Raw genomic sequence first — 14445 nt, 5'->3', positions numbered from 1 at the left:
GGAAGCTGTGGGAGGATATGTCTCGAGGGGTTGACGTCTCGTAGCTTCCTCTACGCGCCCACGACCTTCCCACCCAAGGTCTGCAAGGAGCGACCCTCGGGTCCTCGGTTGAAGCCTCGGGCCTGGCGGTTACGGGCATGGGCTCTCGAGGCACTGTGCCTCCGTTCCCGCCATTGTTTTAGTGGTTTGCTGTGTGACCTTGTAGAAGTTACATAACCTTTGTGTGCCCCAGTTTCCCCATTAATAAAATGGGGCTACCTCACAGGATTGTCTTGTTAAATGAGTTGATAGGTTTTTAGAAGAGTGAATGCTGTAAATGAATTTACACTTAAAATTACCCATCTAGAGCCACCGTTTGTCTTTCCTGTAGTTCGTGGAATTTTTTGTTTGTAGTTTTTGCTTCTTTGCTTATTAGTGCTGTACCGGTGTTGTTACCTCGGATACAGAGTAATCCTTCAGCTTATGAGAGAAAAAAGATGAAGCAAGCTAAGCTTGGGCTTTGTGGGAGGAGCCAGCCCACTGTTGAGCTTGTTCTTAAATATCTTAGCATATTTCCTTAGGTAATTTACTTTCCTGTTTTGATGGGTTTTTAAAATTGTTATTATTTTACTTATCAAGGAGCATAACTACCATGCCTTCCAGTGCTTTGGCGAAACCTCAGATGCGAGGCCTTTTGGCCAAGCGACTGCGAATTCATATTGTTGGAGCATTTGTGGTGTCGCTGGGGTTTGCAGCTCTCTACAAGGTGTGTATGTTTATTACTTTGTTCTTAAAGTCATAAAATATGTGCATTTTTAGTTTTAAACTGTGGTTTTTTTTTTAACCAGTAGTTGGGAATCTTTTGAAGACTCTTCTCTCTTAAATGTACTCCCTTTCTTTTTCCCTCCCTCCCTTCAACTTACTGTGGCAGAAAAGCACGTCATATCCCTAGATAGGTTTTCCTCCCCCTTTTAATGAAGCTAAGTAAGCAGAGGAATGGTTTCTCAGGCACTTTATACCAGGCCATTTTATAGCACTGGACACAATGTATTTTAACCAATACTTGCTTTAGGTTCTGGCCCTTCTATTAAATTAAGAGCTGGGGCCATACTGGATGCATGAGCAGTCTTTTGTGCTAGGAAATCAAAAAATGCTTGGTAAATTAGTCATAGCGTTTGTGTTTAGTTTCCTGTTTATGTTTGATTGGAAGGAAAGTTCCCAAAACATTGAAGAACCCAGATTCTTATTAGAAAATAAGGCAGGAAGCAACTTTGGAGATCTTAATAGATGCTCATTTCTTTCATTTCCCATACCTACTTAGTGTTGAATGCTTTTGAAGACCTGACTTTTTATTTCTTCCTGATTTTGATCAATTTTCAGTTTCAGTCAACTTCTGTGTTATATGATATATTCTGCAGTAAATAATTTTTTGTCATTTTAATGGGCTGTAAGCTTCAATTCATGAATATGGGGTAGATCTTAAGAGGCGAGTGAATAGAATTTATTCTGATTGTGAAATTTTCTCCTACATTTACTAATTACTATCAAATAAATTAGGCTTGTCTTAAATCCTTAGGTTGGCTTGTCTGTATAAGGCCTGAGTGTAGGTTTTTATGCCTTTCAAGTTACTCATGATCTTGTGAACCTAAACTGGTAATTTATATGCTTTTTAAGCTTTTTCTGACTTAAAAAAAAAATCTCCCATTTAATATGAAATAGACAACATGATAATTTATGTGGGAGTTATAAAATCACTTTGCTTTAATTTCTTTGGTGTCACTTACCCTGTTTTATTTCTTGCTGCCTTAGTGTTCTATATTTTTTAAAATGAAAAATAATTTTCTTATTCTAACAAAACGCTCCCAGTTGCTTTGTGTAGCAGTGGACCCTCACAAACTTCATTCAATTCATAGAGTGGCACTGGAGCAACTGCTTCTTGTTTGTTTGCTACTGGGAGAAGGTGATGAGTCAAGTAGGAAATGAAGTGGTAAAACTATGGCCAGGTAAAGGGCTCTTACTGTGTTATTCCATCAAGTAGCACAGTTCTGTGTATTTCTGTAGCACTTTCCTTGACGTGGTTTGGCACTGGTGTTTGTTTATATGCAGGATAGAATTTGAATTTAGTTTATAAACCACATATTGAAATCCACTAGACAGTGTTTTGTGGAGAATCAAAACTTACATGACAATCTTGTGTTTGAGTCCTGGCTGAACCACTTGCCAACTAGTGCTTTTTCCTAGACCTTGATCAAGTCAATTAAACTTTGAATCCGTTTCTTCGTTTGTAAAATGGGTCAGTGCCTACACTTAAGGCTTAGATGATGTTCAAGAGTAAATCATCCAGAGCTGTTCTTGCCAGATAGAAAGTTTCCGGTGCCTTGCAGGGGCAAATGGTTACTCTGTCAATCTCAATCTCCTTTGAGATTCATGTTAAACCGGAATATTTTAGCAAGTCTCAGCTGTGGTTTTTTGTTTTTTTGTTTTTTTGTTTTTTTGTTTTTTTGTTTTGCTGGCGGGAAGGCCATTTACCAACACCTTTTAACTTTTTGGGTGTTTTCTCTGGCCAATCTGTCCAGGCCTGCCGCCCTCCCACCCCTAGTGAAATAAAGAATCTGTCCCTGGGTGAGGAGGGCCCTTCTTACTGCCTAGTTTCCCTGGGGTTGCTTTTTGTTCTTTCTTTGCATCCTGTGTCATCTCCACTACTTGTCTTAGGAAAAAATAGTGTTCAAATTAAAGGTGAATGCAAATATATTATGATATTACCTTGTCTTAAGATATTGGATTTCTAATAATCAAATAAATCCTAATGGAATGTGTTACTTTTTAGTTTGGTGTGGCTGAACCAAGAAAAAAGGCATATGCAGATTTCTACAGAAATTATGATTCCATGAAAGATTTCGAGGAGATGAGGAAGGCTGGTATCTTTCAGAGTGCAAAGTGATTTTGGAACATAAAGGTAATATGGTTATTTTGAGCTACTTTCATATTTTCAAAATAACTTTTTTTTTTAAGATTTATTTTTTAGTTATTCTCTCTCCTCCCCCCCACCCAGTTGTCTGCTCTTTGTGTCCATTCTCTGTGTGTTCTTCTGTGACCGCTTCTATCCTTATCAGTGGCACTAGGAATCTGTGTTTCTTTTTGTTGTGTCAGCTCTCCGTGTGCGCGGTGCCATTCCTCGGCGGGCTGCGCTTTCTTTCGCGCTGAGTGGTTCTCCTTATGGGGCGCACTCCTTGGCGTGTGGGACTCCCCTACATGGGGAACACCCCTGCGTGGCACAGCACTTCTCGTGCGCATCAGCCTGCATCAGCACTGCACATGGGCCAGCTCTGCACCAGTCAAGGAGGCCCTGGGTTTGAACCGCGAACCTCCCCCTGGTAGGCGAATGCTCTTATGCACTGGGCCAAGTCCGCTTCCCCAAAATAACTTCTTTTTTTTTTTTTTCCAAAAAATATTTATTTATTTCTCTCCCCTTTCCCCCCCCACCCCGGTTGTCTGTTCTGTGTCTCTTTGCTGCATCTTCTTTGTCCGTTTCTGTTGTTATCAGCGGTCAGCGGCACGGGAATCTGTGTTTCTTTTTGTTGCGTCGTCTTGTTGTGTCAGCTCTCCGTGTGGATGACACCATTCCTGGGCAGGCTGCACTTTCTTTCGTGCTGGGCGGCTCTCCTTATGGGGTGCACTCCTTGCGTGTGGGGCTCCCCTACACGGGGGACGCCCCTGCGTGGCACAGCACTCCTTGCACACATCAGCACTGCACATGGGCCAGCTCCACACGGGTCAAGGAGGACCAGGGTTTGAACCGCGGACCTCCCATGTGGTAGGCGGATGCCCTAACCACTGGGCCAAGTCTGCCGCCCAAAATAACTTCTTAAGTTCTGTTTTTATTTTTCATTTTTAGCAGGGATAGTAAGTCTAATTTTGGACAAGTCAATTTATGGCAAACCATTATAAAGGCTATAAAGAGATATTATATAGTCACAAACATTTTCAGCCATGAAGTTATATTATTGTTAGGTTGGCATTAGGAAAATTATACCTTTAGAAGTGACTTTTTAAAAAAAAGTTTTTGACACCTTTTTAGGTTGCTAGGTAGTTCTTATTTATTCTTTTTTTCATTTAAAAAAATTATAGAGGTATATCACTCACAAAAATACCTAAACAATAAATATATAGTAATAGTTGTAAACTTATGATGCAAACATACATAGCATCATACAGGACTCTCATAACTCACCCTACCACCAATACCTTGCATTGTTGTTAAACATTTTCAACTAATTATTAAAGTACAGTGCCAAAATATTATAAATAAAGTATTTTTCCCCCAACCCATCCTATTATTATTATCATCTTTATATTATTTTCATATATGAACATACATAAACAGTAAGTGTATAGTAAAAGTTGTAGACTTACAAAGCTAACATGTATAATGTTATAAAGGGAACCCATACATCAACCCTCCACCAACACCTTGCATTGTCATGAGACATTTGTTACAGATTATGGAAGAATATTGTCAGAACCTTACTGCTAATCATAGTCCTTATCTTACATTTGGTGTATTTTTCCCCCAACTCACCCTACTATTATTTTTTTAAATATATTTTTTGTAGCAGAAGTTGTTAACTTATAAAATAATCATGCACATATGCAGCATTCCCAAACAACATCAATCTATCAACACACCACACTGTGATGGAACATTTGTTATGGATAATATCATCTGATTGTTACCATGTCCATAGTGTACTTATTTTTTTTTAACACTTTTTTTTTTATTAAAGTTGATAGATCACAAAGAATGTTACATTAAAAAACATAAGAGGTTCCCATATACCCACTCCCCATCCCCCCATCCCTATCATTTTGGTAAATTGTATTTTTTTGAAGATATACATCTCAAAAAATGTTACATTAAAAAACATAAGAGGTTCCTGTATACCCCTCAACTCCCCACCCCACTTCTCCCGTACCAGCAACCTCCCCCATCATTGTGGCATACTTCACACACTCGGTGAACATATTTTGGAGTGCTGCAACACATGGATAATAGTTTACCCTATAGTTCACACTCTGATAGTGTACATTTGGCACACATTCTCCATACTGCCCCACTATCAACACAGTACATCTTTGGCATAGATGCAAGCATGTTACATTATTATTGCTAACACAGTCTATAGGTCACTCCAGTTTTATTTTTCCCATGCTTCTCCACATTCCCACTACCCGGCAGTAGTGATGTACATCTGCTCTAGCTCACAAAGGACACTCTTGCATCTGTACCATCAACCACAGTTCTTATCCACCTCTTGGTTTACTGTGTTATTCAGTTTCTAGATTATTCTCTAGCATTCTGTCAATTGACATTTACATCCCTAGACTACCATTTTCAGCCACATCCCCATTTATAAACTAGCTGTTGCTCACTATTTGTTACCATCCACTCTATACATTTCCACACTTTTACATTAAAGCAATTTAAAACTTCTACATACATTAAACGTCAGTAGTCATCTCAGTTCTCCTCTTATCTCCTTTAAGAATCCACCACCTATCATCAGGTCTTGAAGATATTTTCCTACAATTTTTTCTACAAGCTTTGTGGTTCTTTTATATTTAGGTTTTTGATGCATTTTCTTTTGGCTATGGATATCCAGTTTTTTCAGCACCTTGTATTGAATGGACTGTTTTGCCTGAGCTGTGTGGGTTTGACAAGGCTAGTCAAAAATCACTTGTGAGGGTCTGTTTCTGAACCATCAGTTTGGTTCTATTGGTCTGTTTGGGTGTCTTTATCCAAGTACCATGCTGCTTTCACAATTATAGCTAGGTAATATAATTTTAAGTCTGGGGTTGAGAGTTCACTTTTCCTTTTTAACATGTTTCTGCCTATTGAGGATTCCTTACCCTTTCAAATTTTGATAATCGTGATTTCAATTAAAAAAAATTGCTGGTGGAATTTTTATCGGAATTGCATTGAACCTGTATATCAACTTGAGTAGAATTGACATCTTAATGATATTTAGTCTTCCAATCCATGAGCATGGAATGTTCTTCCAGTTATTTAGTACTTTTTCAATTTCTTTTAATATTGAGTTGCAGTTTTCTGAATACAAGTGCTTTACACCATTGGTTAATTTTATTCCTATTTGAGTTTCATCTGTCATATTTTATTTTCCCCACTCTTTTGACACTTTTGGTTACTTTTATTGATCTAATCTTCATTTCTAAACTCTCTTCCAGGCCTTTCTCTCCTGTCTTTTCATGCTCTAGCACACACTTTAGCATTTCCTAAAAATCTGCTCTCTTAGTTAGAAATTCTCTCAGTTTCAGCTTATCAGTATTCATTTTCATTTCTTAAAGACAGTCTTGCTGGATGTAAGATTCCTGGTGGGAAATTTTTCTCTTGTAGTATCTTAAATATATCAGACCACTGTCTTCTTGCCACCATGGTTTCTGGTGAAATCAGCACTTAATCTTATTGGTATCCTTTATATGCTATGCATTGCTTTTTTCTTGCTGCTCTCAGGATTCTCTCTCTGTCTTTGGCATTTGACATTCTGATTAGTATGTGTCTCAGAGTTGGTCTGTTCAGAGTTTTTCAGATGGGAGTACATTGTGCTTCTTGGACATAGATAGATATCTATGTCCTTCAATAGGGTTGTGAAATTTTCTACCATTATTTCTTCAAATAATCCTTCTGCCCCTTTTCCCTTCTCTTCTCCTTCTGGGACACCCAAGACACATAGTTTGCCTGCCTTTTACTGTCATGTAGTTCCTTGAGACCTTGTTCAATTTTTTCTGTTTTTTTCTTAAATCTATTCTTTTGTATGTTCACTCACCAGTCCTTTCTTCTGCCTCTCAAATCTGCTATTATATGATTCCAATTTTAAAATTTCATTTATTACACCTTTCATTCCATAAGATCATCTGTTTTTCTATGTAGCTTTCAAATTCTTCTTTGTGCTCATCCCATGTCTTAATATCCTTAATCTCTTTAGCCATCTCATTGAATTTATTAAGGAGATTTGTTTGAACATCTATGATTAGTTGTCTCAACTCTTTATATCATCTGGAGGCTTATCTTGTTCCTTTAACTGGGCCATAACTTCCTTTTCTTGGTGTGGATTGTAATTTTTCATTGGTGTCTTGGCATCTGGCTTACTAGAGTATTTATTCTGGGTACAGTTTTTCTCTTTAGTTTAGGGCTTTCTATCCTTTCTCCCTTGCTGGTTTTGCAGTAGGAGCCAAGGATGTAGTTGGTGCTATAGCTGTGGAGGCTCAAGCTGCCCTTATTGTCCCTGGGACCAATGAGGCTTCTTCCAGCTTTCTCCTTTGCCAGGTTAGGACAGAGTCACAGCCTTGTGGAATAATCCAAATCTTGTAGGCCTAGACTGTAGTTGCCCAGAAAGACTGATGAGGATTTGCACCCCTTTCTCCCCTGCCAAGGGCAGGGATGGAGCTGCAAGTGTGGGCAGCAGTCTGTGCAGTGTGGGTCCAAGATGACCACAGTTGCCCCAGTAGACTTTGGATTATTCAGTCTGCAGCCCATGGTACCTGTGGTTACCTGGATAGGCTAGTACAGGGCCCACCAACCTCCTCCCTCTCAGAGGTGAGGCTAAAGCCTAGGCTAGGGTTGCAGGCCAATCTCGGTGAAAGAAACCTGTTTCTACAGTCACTGTTATTTTCAGTCAGCCCAGTTTCCCCTCAGGCTGGGTGCGGAGTCAAAATGGCAGCTCCCCGTCCTCTTTCTGACTTGGACAGATTCACATCCTAGCTGTTCCTAGAGTTTTTCCTTGGCCAGCCGAGTGTACTGATCAGTAGACAAAATCCGTGGCCAACCGTCTCCTCCTCCCTTGTTTTTGGAAAATGGGGCTTCCAATTCCAACTACAGAATAGCTCCTGGGGCAGGTTGCGCTGCCAAAGTAGGACAACCACTGGCCTCCATGGCTTGGCCGGTAATTTGCTGTAAAGGCTGGCACAGGTCGTCCTAGCTTCCTCCCTCAAGAAGTAGGGCTGAGACTTAGGCTAAACCTGCAGTTTGATCTGTATGGAAGAAGCCGGTCCCCACCAGCACTGTGATTTTCAGTCCGCCCCGCTTCCCCTCGTGCCAGGCAGGGAAGTAAGGTGGCAACCACTGGCGTCTTTCTGGCTTGAACAGGCTCAAACTTTAGCTGTTCTCAGGATTATACTTTAGCCCACTGAATTTACTCCTCAGTAGCTGAAGTCAGTGCCCAGCCATCTCTTCTCCCCTATTTTTGGGAAGTGGAGCTTTCAATTCCAGCCGCGGAACAGCTCCCGAAGTGGCTTGTGCCTCCAGTGGAGGATGGGTACTGGCCTCCGTGGCATGGAGTGCTCTACTTATGAATCTACTATGCAGATAGGCAGTCTCCTCCTTCCATTCCTTCTAGGATGTGACAGGATGCCCTTTGGTCTCCTGAGCACCCAAACAGGATTTCCTCAGCCAGCTCCATATAGCTCTGGGTGTTTACTAAGCTTACTCTAGGAGCTCCTTCCTCCGCTGCCATCTTGCTGGTTGTTTTGTAGTTGTCCTTAAGTGAATTTTTGGCTTCCTGTAGATTCATGTTTGGCCTTGTCATATTCATGAGGTCCCTATACCTCATGGACAATATGAAATAAATGTTTATAAAGGATTGACTGGGATGCTGATCAAGGTAATCCACTAAATTATTGCTTTAAAAGCATGATTCATGTACCTTATTAGACATCATAATCTGGAATCTTGTCATACATGGATTTAACATTCATGTTAAACAGAAAAGCAAGAGACCAGTTAAAATAGTTCTGAAAACCACAATGAAATACCATTTCACACTTACTAAAGTGGCTATTTTTTTTTTTAATGGGAAATTAAAAGTGTTTGAGAAGATGTGGAGAAATAGGAACACTCATTCATTGCTGCTTGGAATGTAAAATGGTGCAGCTGCTGTGGAAGACAGTTTGGTGATTCCTCAGAAAGTTAAGTATAGAATTACCATATGACCTGGCAATCCCACTTCTAGGTTTATGCACAAAAGAAATGAAAGCAGGGATTCAAGCAGATATTGCCATGATCATGTTTAGAGCAGTATTATTCACAAATACCAAAAAATTGAAGCAACCCAAGTGTCCCTCAGTTGATGAATGGATAAACAAAATGTGTTATACATACCCACTGGAATATTCTGCAGTAAAAAGGAATGAAGTTCTGATACATGAGACAACATGGATGAACCTTGAAGACATCATGTTGTATGAAATAAGACAGATATAACAGGATAAATAGTGTATGTTCTCACTGAAATTATTAGAATAAGCAAGCTCACAGACCTTATATAACAAATAGTTACTTTCTGGAGTAATTGCTGATCATGAGAATTTCTAAGGAAGTGCTTCACAAACATCTGATTTTTAGGTTGATTGTGGCAATAGGAATTCTTAACTAGAAGAAAAAACACATGACCTGGTATTTATCATTTCATTTTTCTAATATTAAAGGAGCTTTGTATCCTCATCAAATGACCTAGAAACCAAAGGCTAGCCTATGAACATAGAACATCCCGGGAAGTAGCTGAGCTGTCAGTTAAACTTGTGGTTTTGGCCAGAAATGAATGTGATTTTGATGATATCCAATCTGTTCCACTGGACTACTTGCTACAAAATCTGCAGACTTTGACCTTTGATATTCATATATTTCACCAAATAAACTAGCTCCATTTTATGTTAGACAAAATTCTTAATTCAGTTTCACCTTTTGTTCACTTAAGAAAGAATCAAGATTCTCTTTGATCTTAGAACTTTAATTAAGCATTAATAATAGACATGGCATATTAACAGTACCATGTAATGTCTTTTGTGTATACCATATCCCAAATACTTTGCAGAATTAACTAATGAAATTACAGAATTAAATGAAAATAATATTGAATAGAGCAGATATAAGATTTTGGATTTCACCCATAGCAAGCAGCAAAACTAATACTAGTTGCACATATATGAGAAAGATACACCAGTTGGGAAGAAATTAGAAACAAAAGAATTGTACTGTAAAAGAATGGAAATTTTTGAAATGGAGTGGTTTTTTTGAAGATTATGTGCTACCCCCAGACTGAGAATTCTGATGATCCCAAATCATCTGCAGGTAACAAATAGATCATTGGTTTCCTAATCCCCTAGCAGATAGAAGTTTTCTTTATCTTTGATCTTGGTGGTAAGCTAGCCTCAGTCAGCCATCAGTAGTTGAAGGGTCATATGGCTTTTTTTTCCTTAATTTTATTGAAAAATATTCATAAACCTTACAGTTCATCTAAAGTGTACAATCAGTGGCATTTGGTATAATCACAAAATTTTGCGTTCATCATTTCAGTCAATATTAGAGCATTTTCATTACTCCAGAAAAAAAAAAGAAAAAACAAACAAACAAAACCCCTCTTCCTTAGTGTCATGTCTCAATCCTTCCATTGTGTATTGTTCAGGGTTCTCCAGGGAACAGAATCAACAGCAGATATCTGTAAATAGTATGAGATTTTATAAGATTCTCTCACATGATTGTGGGATGCACAAGTCCAGGTTCCACAGCCAGACTGCAAACCAGGGGCTCTGATGAAAGTCCAGTGACGGTCCTTAATGAGTTTCTGCGAGAGGTTAGCTGTCCAAACATAAGCTGAGAAATTCTCTGAATACTGAAATCACTGCCCCTTTTAAGGCATTCAACTGATTGGATAAAACATTTTCATTGCTGATGGTAATCTCCCTGGTTGATAGTAGATGTAATCAACCATCTATGCAGTAAACTCGCCAATGACTAAAGCTCGTAAATGTTCATGTATTACAGTTAGCCCAGTGCTTGACCAAACAACTGGACACAGTTACCTGGCCGAGTTGACACATTAGCCTAACCATCACACACCCTTGGTGTACATAACTGCTAATCTATTTCTGGCTCTGTAATTTATTTGTATTTATATTTTGCATAGATGGATCATACAATACGTAGCACTTTTTGTCTGTTTTCTTTCACTTAGCATACTTGAAGATTATTACATATTACTATACACTACTTCCATACTTCATTTTTGTTGTATTTTTGCCTAAATATCACCCTGGTATTAACCTCTTGTAACATTAATGTACATTTATTCTGTTTAGAGAAAAACATTCTTATATATGCACAATTGACCATACTTATTTTTCATAAGAAGATTCACTGTGCTCTGTACTTGTTCCATTTTTTAGCTTTTCTTCTAGTTATATACACATCCTTAGACTTTCCCTTTCAACTACTGTCGTACCCAAATGTTAGTGCTACCAATTATAAACCCTATAATGTGCTATCACCATTTCTATTCATTTACCAACAACCTTTTTACCAATTCTGCACAGATTAAACTTCAGCTTTCCATTCCCTAACCACCTTCTATTCTCTGGTGACTTATAGTCTAGCTATTAACTCCATGAGTTTGATCATTATATTTAATTCATAATAGTGAAATCATTTAATATTTATTCTTTTGTGTCTGGCTTGCTTCACTTAATGTCCTCCAGGTTCATCAATGTTGTCAAATGCTTCATGACTTCCTATCTTCTTACAGCTGATGATATTCCATCATGTGCATGTATATTTGTTGATCCATTTGACAGTTGATGGACAACTGGGTTGTTTCCATCTTTTGGCAACTGTGAATAATTAGGCTGTGAACACCAATGTACAAATTTCTGCTCTTGTACCTGCTCTGAGATTTTCTGGGTATATACATAGTAGTGGTATTGGCAGGTTACATGGCAGATATATAACTCACTTCCTTAGAAACTGCCAACACAGTGGCTGTGCCATTCTAAATTCCCACTAACAGTGAATAAGCGTTCCTATATATATCATGGACACTAGACCCTTGATGGATATGTGATTTCCAAATATTTTCTCCCATTGAGTAGGCTGCCTTTTGACCCTTTTTCACAAAGTCCTTTGAGGTGCGGAGTGTTTAATTTTGAGGGGGTCCCACTTATCTATTTTTTATTTCATTGCTCATGCTTTGGATATAAGGCTTATGAAGCGCCACCTTATTACAGGATCTTGAAGATGTTTCCCTACATTATCTTCTAGGAGTTTTATGGTTTTGGCTTTTACCTTGAAAGACTTTTCATCCATTTTGAGTTGTTTCTTGTATAGTGAGTGATCTTTCATTCTTTTGGATATGGATAGTCAGTTCTTCCAGCACCATTTGTTGACTAGAATGTTCTGTCCCACTAAAGTGGACCTGGTAGGCTTCTCAATAATTATTTGAGCATAGAATATGGTATGGGTCTATTTTTAAACTCTCAATTTGATTCCATTGATCAGTGTGTCTGTCTTTATGCCAATACCATTCTGTTTTGACCAGTGTAGCTTTATAATACATATCAAAGTCAGAAAGTGTGAGTCTTCTGACTTTGCGCTTCATTTTTAGAATGTTTTTGGCTCCTCTGGACCATTTCTCTACCAAATAAATTTGGTAATTGACTTATCTAGTTCTGCAAAGTAGACTGTTGGATTTTAGATTGGTATTGTATTGAATCTAGAAATCAGTTTGGGTAGAATTGACATCTTCATGATGTTTAGTATTTCAGTCCATGAGCACAGAATGTCTTTCTATTTGTTTAGGTCTTTTTTTATTTCTTTTTAGCAGTGTTTTGTGGTTTTCTGAATACAGATCCTTTACATTCTTGGTTAAATTATTTTCCATATATTTTGAGTCTTTTTGTTAGTATTGTAAATAGAATTTTTTTTAAAAGATTTTATTTTTTATTTATTTTTCTCCTCTCCTTCCCTCCCCCAGTTGTCTGTTCTGTGTCCATTCACTGTGTGTTCTTCTGTGACCACTTCTATCCTTATCAGCAGCACCAGGAATCTGTGTTTCTTTTTGTTGAGTCATCTTGCTGTGTCAGTTCTCCATGTGTATGGCGCCATTCTTGGACAGGCTTCACCCTCTTTCGCGTTGGGCAGCTCTTCTTACAAGGCGTACTCCTTGTGCGTGGGGCTCCCCTACATGGAGGACACCCCTGCGTGGTACCTGCACTCCTCATGCGCATCAGCACTGTGCATGGGCCAGCTCCACACGCGTCAAGGAGGCCCATGTGGTAGGTGGACACCCTATCTATTGGACTAAGTGAACTTCCCTGGAATTATTTTTTTTTCTATTTCCTCCTCACCATGCTGATTATTATTGTATAGAGACACTATTGATGTTTGTGTGTTGATCTTGTATACCGCCACGTAACTGAATTCAATAACTCAATAGCTTTGTTGTATATATTTGGGGATTTTCTAAATATAAGAGCATGCCATCTGCGAATAGTGAGAATTTTTACTTCCTCTTTTCTAATTTGGATGTCTTTTATTTGTTTTTCTTGTCTAATTGCTCTACCTGTTAATAGAACTTATACCACAGTTTTGAATAACAGTGTGGTGACAGTGGACATCCTTTGTCTTGTTCTTGATCTTAGAGGGAAAGCTTTCAGCCTCTGCCCATTAAGTATGATGTTGGCTGTGGGATTTTCATATATGCCTTTTATCATGTTGAGGAACTTTCCTTCTGTTCCTACCTTTTGAAGTGTTTTTAGCAAGAAAGAATGCTGGATTTTCCCAAACACCTTTTCTGCATCAATCGAGATGATCATGTGAGTTTTTTTTTTCCCTTCTATTTGTTAATGTAGTAGTATGTTAATTGATTTTCTAACGTGGAACCTTGCATATCAGGAATAAAACCCACGTGATCATGATGTATAATTGTTTTTATATGCTGTTGGATTTGGTGTGCCAAGTATATTGTTGAAAATGTTTGTATCTATATTCTTTAGAGAGATTGGACTGTAATTTTCTTTTCTTATAGTATCTTTATCTGGCCTTGGTATTAGGGTAATATTGGCTTCATAAAATGTATTGAGTAATTTTCCCTCCTTTTCAGTTTTTTGGAAGAGTTTAAACAGGATTGGTCTTATTTCTTTTTAAGTGTTTGATAGAATTCACCTTGAAACCATCTAGTCCTGGAATTTTCTTTGTTGGAAGATTTTTGATGACTGATTCAATCTCTGCTTGTGATTGGTTTGTTGAATTCCTGTATTTCTTGTAGTGTCAGTGTAGGCTGTTTATATGTTTCTAGTAATTTATCCATTTCATCTAGGTTGTGTAATTTGTTGGCATATAGTTTCTTATATCTTCTTATGATCATTATTTCTATGTTGTCATTTGTAATGCCCCTCTCCCTTTAATTCCTGGTTTATTTTCATCTTCTCTTTTTCTTTGTTAGCCTAGCTAAGGGTTTCAATTTCATTGATGTTAAAGAACCATCTTTTGGTTTTGTTGATTTTCTTTTTTTTTCAGTTTCATTTATTTTTGCTCTAATCTTTCTTTCTTTCTTTCTTTTTTTGCTTTAGAATTGTTTTGCTGTTCTTTTTCTAGAGCCTCCAGATGTGCAGTTAGGTCTTTTA

At 38.2% G+C, this 14445-nt stretch overlaps 1 non-coding gene across 1 annotated transcript in view; it reads left to right on the top strand.

The window, feature by feature from the left end:
• Nucleotides 1-14445, top strand: part of LOC111763815 (uncharacterized) — a 39625-nt gene that overhangs the window by 528 nt on the left and 24652 nt on the right. The window contains exons 2-3 of the transcript XR_009180477.2: nt 619-745; nt 2807-2935. This is a non-coding gene — a transcript (uncharacterized protein). The remainder of the gene's footprint in view (nt 1-618; nt 746-2806; nt 2936-14445) is intronic.

Source organism: Dasypus novemcinctus, chromosome 14, assembly GCF_030445035.2.
Source record: "Dasypus novemcinctus isolate mDasNov1 chromosome 14, mDasNov1.1.hap2, whole genome shotgun sequence".
Taxonomy (NCBI): Eukaryota; Metazoa; Chordata; class Mammalia; order Cingulata; family Dasypodidae; genus Dasypus; species Dasypus novemcinctus.
Note: the sequence above shows the minus strand (reverse complement) of the source record. Positions and strands in the feature narration are given on the sequence as shown.